General features: G+C 48.0%; 1 protein-coding gene across 4 annotated transcripts in view; it reads right to left on the bottom strand.

Annotated features, from left to right (window-relative positions):
- Positions 1-21,484, bottom strand: part of Msra (methionine sulfoxide reductase A) — a 335,755-nt gene that overhangs the window by 233,961 nt on the left and 80,310 nt on the right. Inside the window, exon 1 of one of the 4 annotated variants that reach the window (XM_071610627.1) lies at positions 19,880-19,898. The exons of the other annotated variants lie outside the window; for them this stretch is intronic. The gene's annotated coding sequence lies outside the window, so the exon portion shown is untranslated. Of the gene's footprint in view, positions 1-19,879; positions 19,899-21,484 lie in introns of those variants that run through there. 4 annotated transcript variants of the gene reach the window in all.

Below are 21,484 nucleotides of genomic sequence, written 5' to 3'. Positions count from 1 at the left end.
CAGAGGGGGTGGCCCTGGGCCACCAGGGCCCCACACTGCTCTAGACTTACCTCCTTCCCCCTCTGGCCGATCAGCTCTGTCTGCAGCCCTGCAGCCAAGACTTGGGCCCTATTTCTTTTGCCCTATTTCTTTTTCCTTAGCCTGAGTTTTTAAGTCCTTCCTCTACTTCAGAGGGCTCCTAATCGTACCCTAACCTGTGTCCCTCAGTTAATACTTTGCCATCGGCCAGTTTCCATCCCCTCCTTCACCCCCTCTCCCTGCCTCCCAACCAATCACGCTGGACTCCCCATCTAGGACTTCACGGTCCACCGCCATCACTCCCAGAGCTCCACCTTCCAAACAGCACCTCCAACCTCAGGCAGCTCTTCCTGAGCTCTCCTCAATGCCCTTCTTTGTTGTTCTGGGGTCCACCAGCTCCTTCCCAGGAGCATCATCTCCACCAGGTGACACACACTAGCCACCCCACCCCAGGTCCCACTGCTTTGGCCCATCAGTCCTCCCAGCACAGCAAGGAGGAGGCACATGTCCCCGGCTCTGCTGAATTTCCATTCCTCCGACTCCAGCCGCAGCGCAGGGCCCCCCAGTCCATGTGCAAGCCTGGCAGGGAGCGTGTTCATCTGAACTTAATATGATTATTGCTATCACTGTAATGGGTGCGGCATTACCTCTATATCCTACTTCAGGTACTCTGGACTTCAGAGACTGTGTTATCTTCTCTGATAAGAGACGTGTAAATAGCTCATAACATTACACAAGAAATGCTTTGGCAAATCTCAGCAACAGACAGAACACTTCCTGATTTCAAGTAGTTGTTAACAGAACTATAATGCCATCATAATGATTGATACTTTGCACAAATTCCACTACCAGCTAAACAAATTGCAAAGACATTTTAAAGATGATTTTCAAAGTGTTCTCACATGGTTGAGTTGATGATTTAGCTTTTTTCCAGTAATATCAGCTCTATGTAATTAACTGGTGATTCCACATCGGCAGTTGGCTGTGGTCGCCTGTGCTGTCAAATATGCTGCAATGTGGTCACTGGGGGAATCAAATGCTGACAGATTAAAATGTATATTTCTTCTTACAGTTTTATTCATTAATAATAATTTGTTCATTACTTGATGTCTTATCAACAAAGATATAAGGCCCTTGTTTTCTCTCCCAGCAGCTAGAGGGTGGAATTTTGCTAAGAGATCCCATTACGAGTACAAGGCAACACAGAGTTACTCATTTTCTTCAGGCTCTATTTTCAAAAAGTGAGGTTTAAATGGAGGTAACTCTTAAGATGTCAGCTTCCTGGTTTCTTCAGGGCCAGGGAGTCGAGGGAGACGTGAACATGGACAGGCAAAGGGCAACGGCCATAGCAGAGAGCCAGAGATTTCGAAGCACATTAGAAAAATAAATAAGTAAACAAAAACGGACTCGCAGCTGGCGGTTCCTTCCAACTCAGCTGTACCTGGCCTGCTCGCTCGACTGCTAAACATGCTTTGGCCCCGACACCCCTCCCAGCACGGCAAGGAAGGGGCACATGTCCACGGCTCTGCTGCCCTTCCCTTCCTTGACCCCAGCTGCAGCACAGGGCCCCCCAGTCCACGTGCAAACCTGGGAGGGAGCGTGTTCATTTGTATTGTCAGTTGGGGGACGGACGCCTCCCCCGAGCAGCACTCAGAAGCATCCCACACTCGCAGGAAGGAGGGCTCTCCCCCAAGATGGAGAACCAGGCAGGAGACGCTCTCACCATCCCTGTGCGGCTGCACGCTGCGGGTCCGACCAGCACAATAAGGCAATAAGGGGAGAGGAGAAGCATGCAGGTTGCAAAGGAAGGAGCAGGACCATCAACACTCACAGACCGCCACGACAAACTGCCACACACTGGGTGGCTTCTCAACATCTCTCAGCTATGGAGAGACTGAGGCAGCAGCAGACCCAGGGTCTGGTGAGGGCCTCTTCCTGGCTTGCAGAGGGCCGTCCTGTCACCACATCCTCACTGGCAGGAGGGACTCCGGAGCGCTCTGGCTTTTTTGTTTGTTTTATTGTTTTAACAAGGGCACTAATTCCAAAGCCCCATGTCTTAATACCATTCAATGGGGGTCAGGGTTTCAACCTAGGAATTTGGGGGGACCTACACATTCAGAATACAACAGTCTACACAGAAAACACCAAAGACCAGAGAAAAAAGTCGCCAGAACAAGTAAATGAGTTTAACAGGTCCTGAAGACACAAGGTCAACATGAAAACGAAAATGAATTTTAGGAAAAATCTACTAGCTCATTGTAATGACATCAAACAAAATATGTGTGAAATTTATCTTTTCATTTTTCTCAACAATATGTTTTGAGTAACACGTTTTTTTGTACCTTATAAAATACAATCTATCATTTTTCTCTTATTTTCTGGTTTTTGTGTCCTAGCTAAGAATTATTTGCCTCACTCACGGTCACCAAGATTTTTCTCCAATGTTTTCTTCAGGAAGACTGATGGCTTTATGTTTCAGATTTAGGTTTAGGATACATTTTTGAGTTAATTTCGTATAGAATACAAGGTTAGTAGCTCTAAAATATGAAAATAGTAATAAATAAAGTGGCAATAAGAGGAGGAACTGAGAAGTGGACAAAGTCAGAAAGCTCGAGCCCAGCTCCAAGCCCTTTCCGCGCCTCCCGTGCCCAGGCAGACTGGGCCCTGCAGCAGCGCAGGCTGGCGAACAGCGAGGGCCGCACCAGCAGCCCGTGGGTACTTCATCAGCTGGTCTGCTGGCGTCATCAAGAAGTGCAAGGACATGCTGGTGACACAGCCACAGACCCAGCACTCCATGGCATTCCTGTCACCGACTCCTCAACACCTGTCCACACCACATAGTGATCCAGAACGAATAATTTACACATATTCCTACCTTGAATTCATCGCTGGCGGTCATCAGTGTCACTGTGACAGGAAACAAGACCTCACTCTGCATATTCAAAACATCCTGGTCATCCAAACTTATGATTTACTCCAGCAAAGCCTAACTGTCACTTTTCAGGAGCACAGAAGAAAGGATTTCTGCTTGGGCAGGAGGCTGGACTTGGTGAGCTTAGAGCTCAAGTGGTGGGCACAGGGTTAGGGTCTGAGAAGAAAAGTCGGTTCAAATCCCTGCTGAACTACCAGCTAGTTACATGACATGTGGCCAGTGGCAGGTAGAGCCATCAGCCCAGTGACGTGGAGGACCATGACAACACAGAAATCTATATTCGTTGATGTCATCCCCAGACTGGGAATTCTACATAAAAAAAAAAAAAATACAAATGTACGGGTCCAAGATTTCTAGTAGTAATAAGTGAAGTAGTAGTGGTAGTAGTTAACAAGCATGTGCCCAACACTGTTTTAAGCATTTTACATGGATTGACATATTTAACGCTCACACAATCCTCTGAGGTAGGTACACATTATCACCATTTTGCAGATAGGAAAACCGAGACAAAAGGAACATAAGGATCTTGTCCAAAGTTACAAAGCTAATAAGTTATAAAACTGAAACTCTAACCCAGACAGTCTGCAGGATCCCCACAGCCTTATAAAGATCAGAAATGGTTAAGGGCCACTCCCACATCTTTCAACAGGGTTTCCATGAGTGGCACCCGTGTGCCTGTGTGGCGTGCCCAGTTTTCTTAACTAATGTCAGGGTACCTGGTGAGGGGGCTTCTAGAGCAGTGGCACTCTTCTTGTCCTTGGCAGGGTGGGGTGGAGGGTTGCATGGGAATCTGTAATTATTCCTTGGGTTGTGTGGACTCTTCTATTTACCTCACAATAAGAGAAAGTGGATCAGCATTCACATAAGACTCACTGCCCAGCTTTTGCCATTGTGAAGGTTCCCTGTCTGCTGCTGCTGATGCACGCCCAAGGCAAGGCACAAAGGTTGGGATACAGGGGAGCAGAAGATGCCGCACAGCTCCCGGCCTTCCCTGGTCCTTGGAATTTGCATGCTAGAATTACTGGAGCAAAAGCTCAGCTAATCTCTTGGCTGTGTGGCTGTTATTATCATGCAGCGCACACATGCACATTCAGCCAGATTTAGAGGGAAGGAATAAGCCATCCTCGTGGTGCTGCTGATAAACAGCCCCCCAAAATCTTTTTCCCTGTGCTCAGACCAAACACATTTTGAGGCCTTGTCATACTTAAAAGTGATTTGCCCCTAAGTCTTTTATATGTTAATAACATTGTACATTGAATATTTTGTTCCCAGGACCATCATCTGATTGGTTTCCCCGTGATTTTCAGTACAATAGGAATGGACGTGGCAGTCTCCGGTGCCATCGGACACCAATCTCCTGGTTCAAGCTCACACTGCACCCGGCTGCAGCAGAGCCCAGGCATGTTGTCTAGTGTGCTTATTTCCAGACAAACATTTTAATTTCTGGCATGGGAGAGGGGCTGGGAGGAGGGGAGCGCTGGAAAAGGACAGACAGGAGGGAGGGAGGGACAAGGGAATTTGCATGCCTCATCGGGTAAGGTATCCGGCTCGCTGGCTTTCTCCAGCTAGTGCAAGGGACTTCACACTACCCATGCTCTGCTTACAGCCTGGGTGGATACGGCCAGGTGCTTCTCAATCCTGGGGAACACAGGGCAGGGCAGTAAGATTGGAGCAACCTGGCAATCAGTTCTAGATGACGCTAGGCCTGGATCCAGGATTGAGATTTGAGGTAAGTCTGAGCTCCCCTGACCACACCACTAACAAGGAAGCTGCTTACACACCCCTGGGAAGGGGCACACCCATCGTCAGTGAGAGCCCAGGGGAGAATTCGTCAGGCCCTGGGCATATGATGGAAGGCATGCCTAGACTGGGCACCACGGGATGTCAGAAGAGCAAGCGCAGACCCCAGCCCCGAGAGTGCCAAGTTCAAGAATAAGGCAGGGGCTCTTGCCATGTTACTCTCCAACACAAGCACATACATCTGCACTCGTATATACACACAAATTCCTGTACACACATGCAGACCAACATCCACGCACACCACTATGTGAAGATGCACCTCCTATAGGTTTTGCCCTTTGACAGTTTCATGAATAACATTCTGGGCTCATTCTCCCCTGAAATTTGTGTAACTAAACCTTCCAAAACTTCTAAAGTAGGCTGCCACCACCACCCTACCCACTCACCCTGAGTGACCTAGCGCCAACTGTGAGACCAACTCGGCTCTTCTGAGTAGAGACAGATGGCCTCTACTCACACACCTCTGATTTTACGAGCCAAGGTGCCTTCCTTTCCTGAGGGTCCACCCTGTGCCCACACCATCAGAGGCACCTTCTCGTGCCCCAGGTAAGGCAGTACAGTGATACCTTCAGACCTCAGCTACTCCAAAGAACAACACTGGGATCTCCGGTGAGTCCTGTGGCTCCCCCATGCTTTGGTTTCCTCATCTGGGAAAGCCAGGTGATAACGGAACCTACCTCAGGGTTATTTATGTCTTCATTTTTAACTTACAATGGTGTTTAGCACAAGTCAGCAATGATTCCACCACCTCTGTGACCCAGTGAGGTCCCCCAGCACCTCCAAGGCACACCCTCACATACAGTCTCATGTTGAGGGCCACAGCCGAGTGGGGATGACGCCTGGCATTTTGCCAGAAGTAATGGTTGAGAGGCAAGCCATTAAGATGATGCTGGATTGATTCAATTGTACATAGACCCCTGCTGTCCGCCTGGGGCGCCCGCTACTTTGGAGTTCTCGCGGGGATTCCTGGGAAGTTCGCGTTGGTTGGTGAAGTTCCGGGGGAGGGAGTTCCGGTTGGTGTGTGGTGTTCCAAGGAAGGGCCGTGTGGGGGGCGTGGCGTTTGGGGGAGTTCGGAAATAAAGTTTGTTCCTGCTTGAGTGGCTCGTGATTTGTGCCCAGCCAGACTGTGGCAGTCTCACAAGACTACATGAATTAATTTGGGGCTGAGAAGATAGTCAGCCTAAAGAGCTTTGAACAGTATCATTAGGAAACTAAGGCCACCAAGCACATCTGGACAGATGACCCTAGTTTGAACTCCCTGGCTACCGTCTCCCCACACCTACCCTGCTCTTGCCCCGCTCCTAGGAGGTAACCCTTCTGGCTGGGTTTGCCAGGAAACCATGACAAAAAAAAATCTTACTTGTGTTGAGTGCAATGGCGCATACCTATAATTCCAGCAGCTCAGGACGCTAAGACAGCCTCAGCAACTTAGCAAGACCCTTGGCAATTTAGTGAGACCCTGTCTTAAAATTAAAAATAAAAAGGGCCATGAATGTAGCTCAGTGGTAAACTGGCCCTGAGTTAAATCCCAGTACTGCCCCCCGACACACACCAAAAAACTCAATAAATAAAATAAAATCTTATTTGAATACAGTTCAAAATTTCTATTCTTGTGTGAGTTTGGGTTTTTAATTGGAAACCCAGTTTAAAAAAGTGTGTGGGGGGTGCTTAAGTCCAGGAAAGTGGATATATTGTTGGAGAGAGGAGTGTTAGTTCTCATTAAGTTCAATGTCAAACAAATGCATTATTCCATAATGATATTAACTCTAATTAGAGGCCAGCGGCTCAAAAAGAATACAGCAAAAAGAAGGCCAGATGCATTTTTCTCCAGTTTCTCAACCCTGGCTACACACCAGAATTACCGGGGAGGCATTTTTATAATGCTAACACTTAGATCTCACCCCCTGAGATTCTGGTTTCATTGCTCTAGGATGGGACCTAGCATTGCTATCAGTTTCTCAGGTAGTTTCTGTGTGCATCCTGGGCTGGGGGTCACTATCCTAGAGGGAGGAAAGCTAGTATTTTTTAAAGTCCTTCCATGTCCCAGGCATTGTCCTCTGCTTTCATACATACTGCATTATTAACTGCAAAAATAAAAGTTCTATTAGGAGTTAGGGACAAGTCTGTAATCCCAAGAGTTTTCCCATTCTCTGTCATATTGGGTTGCTTATTTAATACCGAATTGTCCATTGGCCTTTGGGGGAGTCCTAGAGATGAGCAGAGAGGTTAAGACCAGTATTGTACCAAAACTTCAAAGAACCTCAAGAAGCTGGAGTGGCTGCCTCTGGTCTTCCTGAACAGCAGGGTGTAGAGAACACCAACCAGCAGCTGAGGGAGAGGACACACGGAGGCCCAGCTGCACCCAGCCCGTGGAGGGCTTCTCCACCCAGGGAGGACCTAGAAGTGAGTGAGCAGGATCATCCTGATCAAGACACAAGGCAGAAGAGGATCCGACTGCATTAAACTGTGAATGACACTAGGTGGGGACCAGTGAGGAAGACACCTGCTCACGCCCCAGTCTCACTTTCCTCTTTGTGTCCTGTTAAAAGCACTATTCTCACAAAATAGCTTCAGTGAGTGTGTGGTTTTAAGAAGAAATACAGGATTTCTTAAGAGGAGAATGGTGGGGTGGACATTAAGAGAAGGACCTAAAGAATTCAGTACAAGAAAAGCCAGAGAGAATGGTTCCTTTCATAGTTCCCAGGTGGCCCGCGAGCATCAGTCTCCCTGTGGATGCAGAAGGCGGCGTGCAGAAAGGCCAGCTCTTCAACACACCTGCAGTGCTCAGCTGCAGACTGGCGGCAGCTCCACACCCACAGGCAGATGGGGAGGGTGCCATCCTGGTCCCTGTGGTCCTCCCACCTGCCTCTTGTCCTGATGGGCCACTTGCTGCCACCCCAGCAGCAGTGTCCTTCTGGGCAGGGTCTATCGTCCCTATGAGGCACTTGCCAAGGCCGGCCTTTCCCCTTGATACTGCCTCTGGCTCCTGCATTATCTTTCCTTGTACCTCTTTCTAGTGATGAAGTTGTGCCCTTGATCTCAGATGTCATCTTCATGCAACAGAATCTTGTTTCCACCCAGTGCCATGGTGATTTCACACCTAATCCTCCAACTTCCAGATATGTGTTGCTTTATCTGATTCTATAGCATGGCACTGAAACAGGAAACCTCTACGACTTCACAAAGGTCAATATCAGGAAAGCCACCTGAATTTTGGATGATCGCCAGCCTCGTGGCATTTGAAATGGGGTAAGCAGTTGCAGTTGCATAATGGTCCACAGGGCAGCTCACACACCTGGCCTCCTGGCCTCCTCACAACCTCCCTGAAGGCTGGGTACTCTTATGAAGAGAGGCCGAGACAAGGATGGAGGTGGTTGACAGAGGCAAGGTCCCCTAGGTTCTGAGCATAGGGTCTCCAATCCTAAGATACTTTCTTGTCAACTCAGGTAGGCATAACAGACTACTGGGTGGCTTATAACAACAGAAATTTGGAAGCCTATGGCCAGGGTGCCGTCAGGTTCAGGGGCTACTGAGAGCCTCTTCTGGTCCTAGATATCCAACCTCTTGTGTCATCACATGGCACAGAGAGCTTGAGAGGATCTCTGGATTCCTTTCCAACCTAGTCATCACCCAAAGCCTCACCTCCAAACACCACTAGCCAGCGGGCAAAGAGTGCATCATGTAACTTGGGGGGTACAGCGGGTGCCATGATGTTATGGCATCCACTACTCTGTCATGGCTGTATGAAGACTCCAGCCAGTTCCCCTACCTACGACCTGTGTGACCTTGGGCCAGCCACTTAAACCCTTAACACTTAAGCCTTAGTCTCCCCAGCTGCAAATGGTTATCAGTCCTACCTTTTGGAAAATTGGGAGAATTCAATGAGGCATATATCAAGGGCTCTCAGCACAACGCCTAGCCCATCAAAATCTGTCGAGAATATGAGCTGCTGTCACTGTTACGCAGCTCAGCTGGGGCTCAGCCAGCCTCTCTGGAGATGGTCCTGCTGCTGCACCACTGCCATTCAGGCCGAGTGGCTTGTCTGAGAAGGCTGCCAGACTCCTCATGTCTGCCCCGCCCGATCCCGCCCCAGGCCCTGGCCTTCCATCCTTTTGCTCTCCCCAGGTCCCTGGGCATGGAAGGGCAGGGCATAGCCATGGAATTACTGGGAATGTGTGGCACCAGTGAAGGGCACCAGCAAGAGAAAGTGACTCTCCCTGGAGCAACAAGCAGCAGGGCTGGGAAGAGATGATGCAGGAACTCGAATGTACCAAGTATTCCAACCTCACAAGGAGATTCGCACTCCGGGGGCCATAAAAAGAAAACTGCCCTCTCGAGCTGCCTTCCTTTGTACTTGATTCTTTGGGCTCACCATCAGAGCTACTGGCTTCCCTTGGCCACAGTGGGACAAGGTCCCCTGACCCACTGTAGTAGCTGACCACTGACAGTTGCCAGTCCCACTATTACCCCATTCCCACATCAGCAGGTGGCCCCATAGAATTCAGGTACTGTACTAAAGGAGAAGCGCGCTGGCACTCAGTGGCTGTTAGATACCCTAAAGCAGGATGCACTCACGACCACACTGAACACCCCCAGGCCTCAATTCTCCAGGACCCTACCCAAAATAAAAAATAAATAGAAGCCGGGGTCAGAGCTCCAGGAATGACTAAGGCAGTGTCCCACCACAGACCTTTTCTTCCCCAACCAAACTCTACCACTTGGTTTATTCTTACTCCCCTCACATCAAAGTTCTAAGACCTGCATCAAGGTCCCAAGTGCCGTGCCTCACAGAGTCTCAGGCAGGAAGGGAGGGGAGGCGTGGGGACACTGGGCCCTCTGAGACACTCACAGTGTGTTCCTGTTCAATCCTCCTGGTCACCCGGTGACTATCAGGCAAAATTAGTGGTGTGCTCCCATTTCAAAGATGGAGAACCTGAGGCCAAGAGTGGACAGCCAGATCCCCAGCTACAGGGTCAGGGCCGGGATGCACACACAGGTCCCTCAGCTCCAAAGTCTACGCTCCTCGCTCCTCCGATTCTTGTTGGAAAGATCTTTCAAAAGGCACAGTCCGCTCTCTTGCTTCCCTTCACCAGCACTGAGAAAGCGGGTGTGCCCAGCTTTATCTGTGCCTCCACATGTAGCCCAGGCCCCAGAGTTCCTTGGGGACACATTCTCTCTTCTTATCAGAAAGAACTCTCAGTCTCATTGTCACTAGTTAATTGACATGGTGCAAAAGGGGATTCTGGTAGGAAACCAAAGTATTTCCCGAAATCATTTCCCAAAAAACAACTTCAGTTTTTTCTCTTCTTCAAACAAAACAGTTAAAAGCTGCATAAAACCTGCCCTACTTAGGGCTTCCGTGAAAGGTCTGGGATTTGTAGGTGGTAAATCAAAGTGAGCATTACTGGGGGACTCATCACCCAAGTACCTAATGAAGATGATCCATCAGCACCGCGGCAACTTTATAGGGCCATTCCTGCCCAAGGAAATAGCAAAAACAGCCAGGGGGGGACACCGCCGGGAATTAAATGGGGAAACAGATGATATTTAATTATATAAATATTCTCAGCAATGCTCCGAGGAATGGAGTCATCGGCTTGCTGGGCTGCCCCTCATTGAACCAGGCAGCAAAAGAGATTTATGCGGCAGAGTTCATGTTTTCATTAGAATCCACGCAGGCCATATTTAGAAAGAGGGTGCCTGGGGGCTGGAGGCTAGCGCAGGTCCATAATCTGATACCGTAATACTTGGCTTAAAAAGAGAAGGGGGAACTGATCTCTTATTCATTCGATATTTACATTTTATTAGGGTTATTATTATTTGGCATAATTACATACAAAGAATTAGCAATGTTAATTAATGCTGCACTAATGCAGTCCTAATTACTTCCATTTATTTCAGAACATAAATGAATTTATAAATTTGTTTATTTGGAATTCAAGTGACATCTTGGATTCACATTTTTTAAAAAATCAAATCTATTTGCCTAGCCTAACGAATGCTATAGAAGAAAAAAGTTGCCTAGAGTTTGAGCTAAATAGGACCCCCTGCAAAATCTGTGAAATGGAAAAATAAAATCATTTTAAGAATGAGCTATTGATTCATCCTGACTATGTTCCTAATCACCTGTTGGGTTTGTTTGATATTATTTTTATCCCACTTGCACTGTAACAAAGCTGTGGACCAAGGAGAATTCTGAAAGAACTTCTTAGCACATTTTCAACTGACAAAGCAACAAAGAAAGAAAAGAAGAAAAGCACTTGATCTCCTCACCCTGCCAAGAATTATACTGACAACTTTTCTAAGGTTTAAAAGATTGTGAGTTATAAAGCTACCTTCCTGGGGAAAACCAAGGGAAACTTTATACATCTTCTTCCATATTTAACAGTGAAAGTCCATTAAGAAGTAATATCCCACAAGACAAGGATGCACCTTCACGACTTTATTCAACATAGTACTGGAGGTCCTGGCCAGAGCAATTAGGTAAGAGAAACAAATAAAGGACATCCTTTGTTTCTTTTTTTGAGGATGGAGCTTCATCCAAAAAATTAAAAACAGAAGTATCACATGACCCAGCAAGCTATACCACTTTTCAGTATTTATCTAAGACAATAAAAGTCAGCATATTTTAGAGATGCACGCATACCCAAGTTTCTTATAGCACAATTCACAATTACCAAATTATGGAATCTGCCTAGGTGTCCATCAGCAGATAAAGAAAATGTGATATATATATATATATATATAGTTTTACTCAGCCATAAATAAGAACAAGATTATGCCATTTGCAAGAAAATGGTGGAACTGGAGAGTATCATGTTAAGGGAAATAAGCCAGAATCAGAAAGATAAGTATCAAGTGTTTCTCTCATAGAGGGGGGAAGGGAGCAGGGGAAATCATGAGGGCAGAGGGAGATTATTACAATTTTATGTACATACATCAAATTATGTACATGCATGCAAGTATATGTCACAATGAAATCCATCAGTCTGTGCAATTATTGTGCACCAAATTGAAAAAAAAAAAAAGAAAGGCATTCAAATCAGAAAGGAATACGTCAAACTGTCCCTCTTTGCAGATGACATGGTCACATATATAGAAAACCTTGAAGACTCCCTGAAAAAATGGTTAAATTAATAAATGAATTAAGTAAAGCTTCAGGATACAAAACCAACACAGAAAAACCAGTAGCATTTCTACATATCAGTGGTGAATTATCTGAAAAAAACATAATCAAGGAAGCAATACCATTTAAAATAACTACCAAAAAATAACCAAATACCTAGGAATAAATTTAACCAAGGAGCTGAAAGATCTCTGCAAAGAAAATAATAAATAACTGATGAAAGGAATTTATCAATGGAGATAGCACAAATAAATGTAAATAAATCCCATGTTCATGGATTAAAAGAATATTATGAAAATGTCCATAAATTTTATTAATATTGGTAAAATATCCCAAAGCAAACTACACATTCAGTGCACATGACATTTTCCACAGAAGTGGGAAAAATAATCTTAAAATTCACGAGAAATCACTGAAGACCCTGAACAGACAAAGCAATTTTGAGCAAAAGGAATGAAGCTGGGGCCATCATGTCAGACCTCAAATACCCTGCAAAGTCACAGCGACTAGGACAGACATGCAGACCAGAGAAGGGAACCGAGAACCTGACCTAAGTCCCAGGACCTGCAGCAACTGCAGGTGGAGGAATGTACTCTGGGGAAGACGAGCGCCTCGAACTTGGTGCTGGGAAAACTGGATATCCACATGCAGGAGAGTGAAACTCGACTCCTACCTCATGCCATGAAAAATCAAGCACCGGCAAGAACAGACAAATGAAATGGGGTTCTATCAAGCTGAAAAGCTGCTGCACAGCACAGAAAACAATCCACAGAGCAAAGGGACGACTGCAACACGTGGGAAGTGTCAGAAAGACGTGAATCTATCGGGTTATCCCAGAATCCATCAGGAATGCAGACACTCGATAGCAAAAAAGGAGGGGTAGGGAAGGGGAGGAAAAGGAGGAAGAGGAAGAAAGAAAAAGAAAATCTGATGTTAAAATGAGCAAAAGACCTAAATAGACATTTCCCAAAAGGAGACACACAAATGGCCAACAGACACATCTTTAAATGCTCAATGTCACTGATTATCAGGGAAATGCAAACCAAAACCACAGCGAGATATCACCTTGCTCCCTTTGGAAGGGCTTTTATCAAAAAGACAAAAGATAACAAGCACTAGTGAGGAGATGGAGAGAAGGAGCCTCACACACTGTGGGTGGGAAGGGTGGACAGCCACTGTGGAAACCACCATGGGGGTCCTCAAAAGTTAAACATAGAACTTCTCCATGACCCCACTACTGGCATATCCTCAAAGGAAATGAGATCCATATACTGAAGAGATACCTGAACTCCCGTGTCTAGTGCAGCAAGATTCACAATAGCCAAGATATGCAATCAATCTGTGCGCATCAGCTGATGGACGGACAACAGAATATGGTGCACACGCACAATGGAATACTATGCTGCCATAAAAAGATGAACTCCTGTCAATTTGCCACAACATGAATGGAGCTGGAAGACCTCACACTAAGTGAAATGAGCTGGGCTCAGAAGGACAAGTACCTCACGATTCAGTGTGTGGAATCTACAGCTGGCCTCCCAGAAGCAGGGAGCAGAATGGAGGTTAGCAGAGGCTGGAGCGGATGTGGGTGCAGGGCCAGCAGGGGAAGAGGTCGGAAAACAGGTAAAAAGGTACAGTTAGAGGGGAAGAGTGTAGTGCAGGGGTTCTCCTACACAACACCTGACTATAGTGACAATAATGTGCTCTACACTTTAGAATAGATGTCCTATCAAAAAAAAAAAAAACAATGCATGTTTGAGGTTCAGACACACAAGCCACCCTGATTCGGTCATTACATAATACATACATGTACTACAACATCACGCTGTGCCCTAGAATCTGTACAATCATTATATGCCAAACCAAACAATTAACATTCCAAAACTAGGACTGTATCTCAAAAAGAAAAAGAAAGGAAGGAAGGAAGGAAGGAAGGACGGACGGACCCGTGGGAACCACTAAGCTGGCTAGATATCCATGACCATGTGCCCCTCTCATCTTTTAAGTTCAAATAGCACATTAATAAGATTTTTGTTGGAAATAAGGACTTTAAGGATTCAAATTCGGCCTTACGGGGGCAAGCCTCTCCCCTCCCTCCCCATCACACAGCATCCCCTTTACTAGAAGCTTGTGAAGTGCGCTGACAGAGACGTTGTCCTGACAAACTCCACTGCACTGAGGGCCCGCGGCTCTCAGCTCTCTGTCACTGTCTGCCACACCGAGTACAGAGCAGCACTCTACTAAAACCCACAGAGCATCGCACTCTCCAGAAACAGGAGTGTGTCCCCCGACCCCGGGACGGGGATTTGGAGTCCCCTCCCCAGCCTTGCATCTGGAGCCTGGAAAGGACCAGGGTCAACTCCCCCAGCCTGACACTGTCCTTGACTTGGTGCAAGGCCGAGGGGCAGAGAGCTGGCCTTGTCCTCCTCTCTCCCTTTTCCTGTAAGAAGCCCAGCCCAGGAGGGGACAGCACATGCAGGGTGGCCAAGGGGTGGGACACAGCAGCTCAGGTGTCCCTTAGCCCTGTGTCACTCAGCTTTGCTGCCACTGCGACTAAAAGGCCCACCAGCACAACCACGAGGAGGACCAGCTTCCGGGGGCTCGCGGTTCCAGAGGCCTCCGTCCACGACAGCAGCTCTGCTCTCGGGGCTCCAGGGAGGCAGGGCCACGTGGGCAAAGAGTGCGGAGGGCAGTGGCTCGCGTGGCATCAGGAAGCAGAACTCTCCAGACAGAAAATGTATCCCAGAGCCCGCCCAGGGCCCCACCACTCACCCCGCCACCAGGGGACCCACTCGCGGCTCGGGTTCAGGCTCCAACCCAGGCGCTCCCTGCGAACCCTCTGGCATCGCCTCGCATGTGAGCTTTAGGGCGACACTCACATCCAGACCCCAACAACCCCACCCACCAAGGGCCAGCACTCCGTCCCCGCAGCTGGCACACACCTCAAGGTCCACACGCCCAGAGTGGCCCCCACTCCTCCGGCCACACCCAGGCTGGCTCACTAACGCCCTCCCCAGTCAGGCTGGCAACGAGGAGCCCTCCCTGACTCTCCTCTGGGGTCTAACACCAAGTCAACCCGTCAGGAAAGCCGTCCCCGGCACCTTCAGAATACCCAGCCTCCCGTGCCAGGCTCCTCTCCCCAGAACTGTGCCCTGTCTCCCAGCTGCTCTCCCCGACTCCAGGCCAACTCACTCTGGATAGGACGCCAGAGGAACGCTCTGGGCTGATGAATCTTATCACGTCACTCCTTTGGTCAAACCCTCCAGTAAACTGTCTCAGAATGGGAGTAGATGACCATCCACATGACGACCTATGATTCCCAACATAATGGGGCACTGGACCCCTCCCCACCCAGTGCCTTGCGCCTCCTCTCTGAACTCATCCTCTCCTACTCCACCTTCCTCTCCCCTGCTGTACCCACCTGGCTATTCCCTGAAACTCTTGGACCCAGCGCTGCCTCAGGACCTTTGCGTTGACATTCCCCTTGCTTAGACAAGCTCTCCCTCATCCCCCACATCCCCACATGGCGTTCTCCCCCACCACTTTCAAGGCTCTGCTGGAATGAACCATCTCCTCATCTGTCATCCTATTTAAAACAGCAGCACCACCGCCCACTCCATTTAGGGTTTCAGGTTTTCCTTCTCTTAGAACCTTCTGACATAATACACAATATACTTAATATTTATAGTCTGACACTCCACTCCCCTTCCCTAAACTTGAAATCCATGATGGCACACTTTTTACCTGTAATTCCCTGCTGGACCTCCAGTGCCTACAACAGCACCTGGAGCACAACAGGTGCTCAATAAACATCTATTAATGAATGAAGGCGTTTTGACAGATGGCAAGTCACCTTCTAGAGCAAACACCTGCAGGTTTAGAGTTTGCTCCTTCTCTCTCTCTCTCTCTCTCTCTCTCTCACACACACACACACACACACACACACCTGCTTTCCTTTTACCAAAAGTGGGCTTAGGAGATGGGTTCAGCTCAGTGGTAGAGTGTGGCCTAGCAGGTGTGAGGCTCCAGGTTCAAACCCGACACCACAAGAAACAAACATCATCGAGTGGCAAAAGTAGGCTTACGACATCAGGAACTTCCGCCCTAAATACTTCACCATGCCTCTCTCAGAACAAAGAGCTTCTCCTCAACTCCCTGCTCATGCTCAGAGTTTCCCAACTGACTCACAGTGATCTCGAGAGCCATCTTGTTGGCCTGGATGCGGACTCTGGCCAGGCTTTGCTCGCTGCAGTTGGCGGGGTCTCTGCTGGCCCTCCCGCCTGCACCCCGTGTACGTCATGCTACTCCCAGGAAGCGTCCATGCCGGCGGTCCTGTGGAAGCCTGTACCCCACGGGAGGGAGCCCAGTGTGGCCAAGGCCAGGGTCAACCTCTCTAGGTCCACAACCTCGCGTGTTGCCCGGCATTCCGCGTCCCCCAGCCGGCCTCCCACCCGGCGCCCTCTGGGTCTTAACTGGACGTGCTCATCCCTGGTGCTCAACACGCTGATGCTGCAGCCAGGGGTTTGCACTGGCCCCGGACACGGCTCCCTGTCTCCCACAACAGCAGCTGGCACTATCAGCCTGAGCCCACCCCCGTCTCCCTGCACATCCACCATCTCAGTCGCACTCGCAGGAAGCTTCTAGTGGAGAATGGAAAACAAATCCCAGGACTGAGCACTGGGGGCGCTCACAGCTCCCAGGATGACATGGCTGCCAGGCTGCCAGGACAAGTGTGTGAGTGTGGGCACGAGTGAGTGTGCATGTGTATGAGTGTGAGTGTGAGTGTGAGAGTGTGCATGTGCGTGATTAGGTGTGTAACTGTATGTGAGTGTGAGTGTGTGAATGTAAGTGTTCACGAGTGGGAGTGTGCACAAGTATGTGCATGTGTGAAAGTTTGCGTGTGTGAGAGCATGTGTGTGCATGTGAGTAACTATGCATGTGTACATGTGTGTGAGTGTGTGTGCGTTTGCACATGAGCTCCTGCTGATACTTTAACTCAAACCCAGAACGCGATCCCTCCTCACAAGCCCTTTCCACGTGCACATCCCTCTCTGCCACCGTGAAAGTCCTGGTTTGCACCAACCCACTCGCTCACTCTCTCCCAAACAGACACCGGGAGTTCAGACTCATTCACTATCCCCACCAACATGAGCCGACCAAAAAAAAAAGTCAACGTTTCTTCACCCGTCCCTTGGTCATCATACTATATGCAGTGGGCATGATTTTTTTTAAAAAAATACAAGACTCTGAACTAGAAGAGAGGAGTTCAATGGTCTCCACCATAAAAAAAAAAAATGGTAAGTGTTTAAGGAGATGGATATGCTAATTATTTTTATTTGATTGCTATACATTAAATATGTGTATTAATTTATCACACTGTACCCCATAAATAAGTACAGTTTTTTAAAAATCCCCCCAAAAGCTCTTTGGCTATAAAAAAAAAGATTTTTAAATGATTCTGTTAATCTTGTTCTCTTAGAACGTGAATGTGAGATAATACCAAACCATCCATACATTCAAGAATCAAACTCTATGATCAGCCTTCACATTAAATTTACAATGCCTGTGGTATTTAAATAGGTAATGTTAGCTTTTGTAAATCAACATTACAGAACATTTAAGACTAGGAGTCCTATTTCCATAGAAACAATAGATCACTATTTCTAAGAAGAAAGTTAAAATCTTTTTTCAATATATAAGTAATTTTCCTTGAACGATCTTCAAACAATTAATATGTTTGACCCATACCCACACAATTTCACAAGAAATAGTAAAACTGTTCCATTTAAAACAGAAATTCATTATGCCTACAAGACATAAATCCTGCTGTGGGGCTCGCATCTCCTGGAGCCGATCTGGGGAGTGTCCTCTAGCGCTGGGTGATTGGGTGGTCCCAGCTACTGCAGCTGCGGTCAGAGTCAGGAGTTACTGTTGACAGCTGCTTTTCTGGAAAGTTCTCAAGCAAGTGTCCCACCGGCACAGGTTGAAAGGGACATGGAAGAGCCGCCCTTGTACAGTTGGACCTTGTGGGCTCCTGATGATAAACAGCCTCCTCGTGCTAACTACAAGAGAGCCACACCACACCCTTCACTGCCACCAAGAGAAACCATAAAGACCACTGGACCTCTGCCCCCATCCATCTCACGCAGCTGCCCACCAGGAATAAAGCAGAGAGATGGGGGGGGGGGGGACAGAAGCAGCAGAGAGGCCAGGGTGGAGTCCTCCTGGCCACGGGAAGGCTGAGCTGCTGGAGGGGGAGGAGATGCATGGGCAGACAGCAGGGGAGGGCCCATGGAGTGGGTGTGTGAGAAGCACCGGGTCAGTCACACAGAAGCCTCTGCCCCCATGGGCGCTACACACCAGGTCTGATGCCCCAAATGAGAAGCCTCCCTCCCCCCACTGTTTTAATCGTGGTAAAGCACACACAGCATCAGCTTTACCATCTTAAGCTTCTAAGTACTCGTTCAGCAGTGGTGAGTATTCACATTGTTGTGGAACTGATGCCAGGACTTCTCCACCTTGTAAACCTGAAACTCCACCCCATGAAACAACGACTCCTCAACCCGCCTGCCCGGCCACTGGCAGCCCCCTCTGTCCTGAATCCCCCATTCTAGAAACTTAACGTAAGTAGAATCTTACACTGTCCACCCTTGGGCCACTGGCTTACTTCCCTTAACATAATGTCAAGTTCTGACCATGTGGTGCGTGTACCAAAGGCTGGGTGATATTCCACTGTGTGCACAGACTACGTTTTGTCTATTCACACCCACTGTGGACACGTGGGTTGTTTCCACCTTCTGGTGATAGTGGATGAACCTGAAGAAACACCACCATTTTTAACAACCTCCTTCAGAACGTGCAGGATTACCTCTTTCTTAATAATATTTAAAATGTTTATAAAGGTACTTTGTTATTGAGCAGCGGATTCACAGAATCTAAAACACACTGGCTGTGCAGAGTCCCTGACCTACCTAGACCACAGTGGCTGATCTTTCTAGAAAGCCAGCCTCAGATCAGTCTGCCCAGGATTCTTTACAGCCTGTGATTTAGATCAGTGACTCAGATTTCTGTCAAGGTGATGGGAACTGGGCAGAAAGAAATGACACCCACTAGTTCTTGGTCTTAAAAACACCTCTTTATTTCAACTCCCTCATGACTCATTAAAAACAAGCTTCTTCTCTTCCACATTTTCTTCTCTTCCACATTATATTTATGTTTTATGACTCAATCCAACTCTATTTTGCTTTACTTACTTATATACACTTCTACACATGTGTTGAGGCATGCAATGTCTTCCACACACACACACACACATTTACACATACAGAGTTCTATTCTCTACACTTTTCAAGCTGAAGTCCAATTTAGGGAATTTTCAAGGGGATTTTCCACTTCGATACACAAAAAAATGTGCTCACGGCTTCACTGTGCATGATAAAACTGCCTGTGCAGTTACGTAGCCGCATTTCAGAGTGGAGGTTTAGACACACAAGACGAAGAGCTGTTCCAACACACCCTCAGCTTTCTCTCCATGAAATCTAGTCTCAGGACAAACTGGCATCATAAATCCAGGAAGCAAGGGAAGGTGAGGGACACTGAGGGTGTGAGACTGCTCAGCACTCTGTCAGATGGAAAGACCCGTCCCTGACTCAAGTGCTGTGGCATGCCTCCTCACCAAGTGCCACGTGCAGACAAAAAGCAAGAGACACATTCATGGACCTGCTCACACTCATCTCACCACCACTTTTCTCCAGTGATTCTGAATTCCAGCAAAATCCACCCTGACCCACCCAAGCACTTTGAACCCTTCCTTCTGCTAGAAGGTTCTCCACTCCCAGTCTCTTCCTGTCTAAACCCTCCAGGAAGCCTTCCTAGACAGCCCCCAAGTGGGCATGGTCCCTTGGTCCCCTAAGCCTGCCGACCAGGGCTCCCAGCCCAAGGATAGGGCATTTGTGAGCTATCACCAGGCCTCGCCCCTCTCGCCCTGCTCCCAACACACTCACACGCACTGGCCAGGGTTCCACAAGATCACCGGCACCAGATGAGTTCAGGCAGCTGCAAGTTCAGGACCGTGCCACATGGTACCTATCTACAAGTGAGTCACAGTCCTATTGCCCCTCCTCAGGCTCAGGGACAGCCTGACAGTGCTACACAGGGACACAATGAACAGGAAGACAGATAGTGGCAGGGGCTGAAAAGAAGGGGCCTAGACTTTTAAAGCTGGTGTGCTTCTGCTGCGAAGCCTTCAGAACAAAGGAGTGAACCAGCCGGGTTTTTTGATATAAGTCAAATTACCAAGTCAGACAGAAAAACTAACTCACAGATACCTGTCAATCAAACCAGGCCATAATTGCTCTGTGAGGCTGCTTTTTTGTTGTTGTTTGTTTCTGGAGATTTGAGGTCATATATTAACACATTAATTGAAATTTTGGTCATAATTATCATGTATTAAGCTGTTGATTACATGGTTGCATTTTGAAATTTTTAATTGGTTTGTTTCAATTGATAAAAGGTAATTTGTTTAGGGATGATGTTTAGAGTTATGTATTTAATTATCATTGAACAGATAATTAATATAGTGTAGCAATAGTAAATAATGACAGTGGTAATTATCATCGAGGTACACATATTTGTACAAATATGAGAGATGAATTTTCTCTCTCGAGTTGCTTTGGTCTCTGCTCCGGGCTGGCGCACTGGCTCACTTTCTTCACAGATGTAATTAGCGACATCTCTGTCTCATCCACTTCCTCTAATTTGAAAAGAGCTGGGAAGCCATAAGGACAAAGGACCTCCTAAAAGCCACATCACACTCCATTTTCCCCTCTCTGTAGATTACTCAGAGAGCTCCTCTGCTCTTTCAGTTGGCTCTCAGCATTCCCACAGTATTCCACAGACCCTTTTTGAGTGTTCCTGTGTCCCTGGCCCAACACAGTAACCACAAGCCAAGGGAAATAACGCCCTAGATTCAGTAGAAAACTGCAGCGCTACAAGGGGCTGAGCATCAGCTACTTGTAGACCAACAGGTAAGATCTGCAAAAACCACAGTGTTTTTTAACCTTCTCTCCTGATGAAAAAATATCCCTGATTCAGGAGAAATAATCGTGAACATCATGCACTTTGATTTCCAAGTCATGCCTGTCTGCCATGCTGCAGACCGAGCCTGGACCCCATCACCGCCTCCCCGCTGTTGGCCCAGCGAGGGCTGCAGCAGGAGCTAGTGCAGGGCTGTGGGGCCTCCCCTCCTGGAGGTGGAAGGGTCACACCTGTGCCTCCCCAAGGGCAACCCCCTGCCCTGGCCTCCTTGGACCTGCTCTCTCCTTCATTTTCCCCTCCTTAGATGCTGCCCTCAGCACTGGGCCTAACACACCAGCCCTCGCAGCGCCCACAGTGGAGGTCACCTTGGAATATGGCAAAATGCAGCAGAGCCTCAGAGGATGGCAACACTTACTTCCTCTTCCAGGCCCTCCAAAGTCATTTACTCCCTCAGGAGCTCTGCACCATGACCTGGCCCTGGGGACAAATGTTGGGATCTGTGTTCAGCTCAGAGTCAGGGAGCAGAACACCTCCAGGAGTGACCTGGACCATCTCACCCCTGACACATGGCA

This window comes from Marmota flaviventris, chromosome 3 (genome assembly GCF_047511675.1).
Source record: "Marmota flaviventris isolate mMarFla1 chromosome 3, mMarFla1.hap1, whole genome shotgun sequence".
NCBI classification, from domain to species: Eukaryota; Metazoa; Chordata; class Mammalia; order Rodentia; family Sciuridae; genus Marmota; species Marmota flaviventris.
This window is presented reverse-complemented; position numbering and strand designations above follow the sequence as displayed.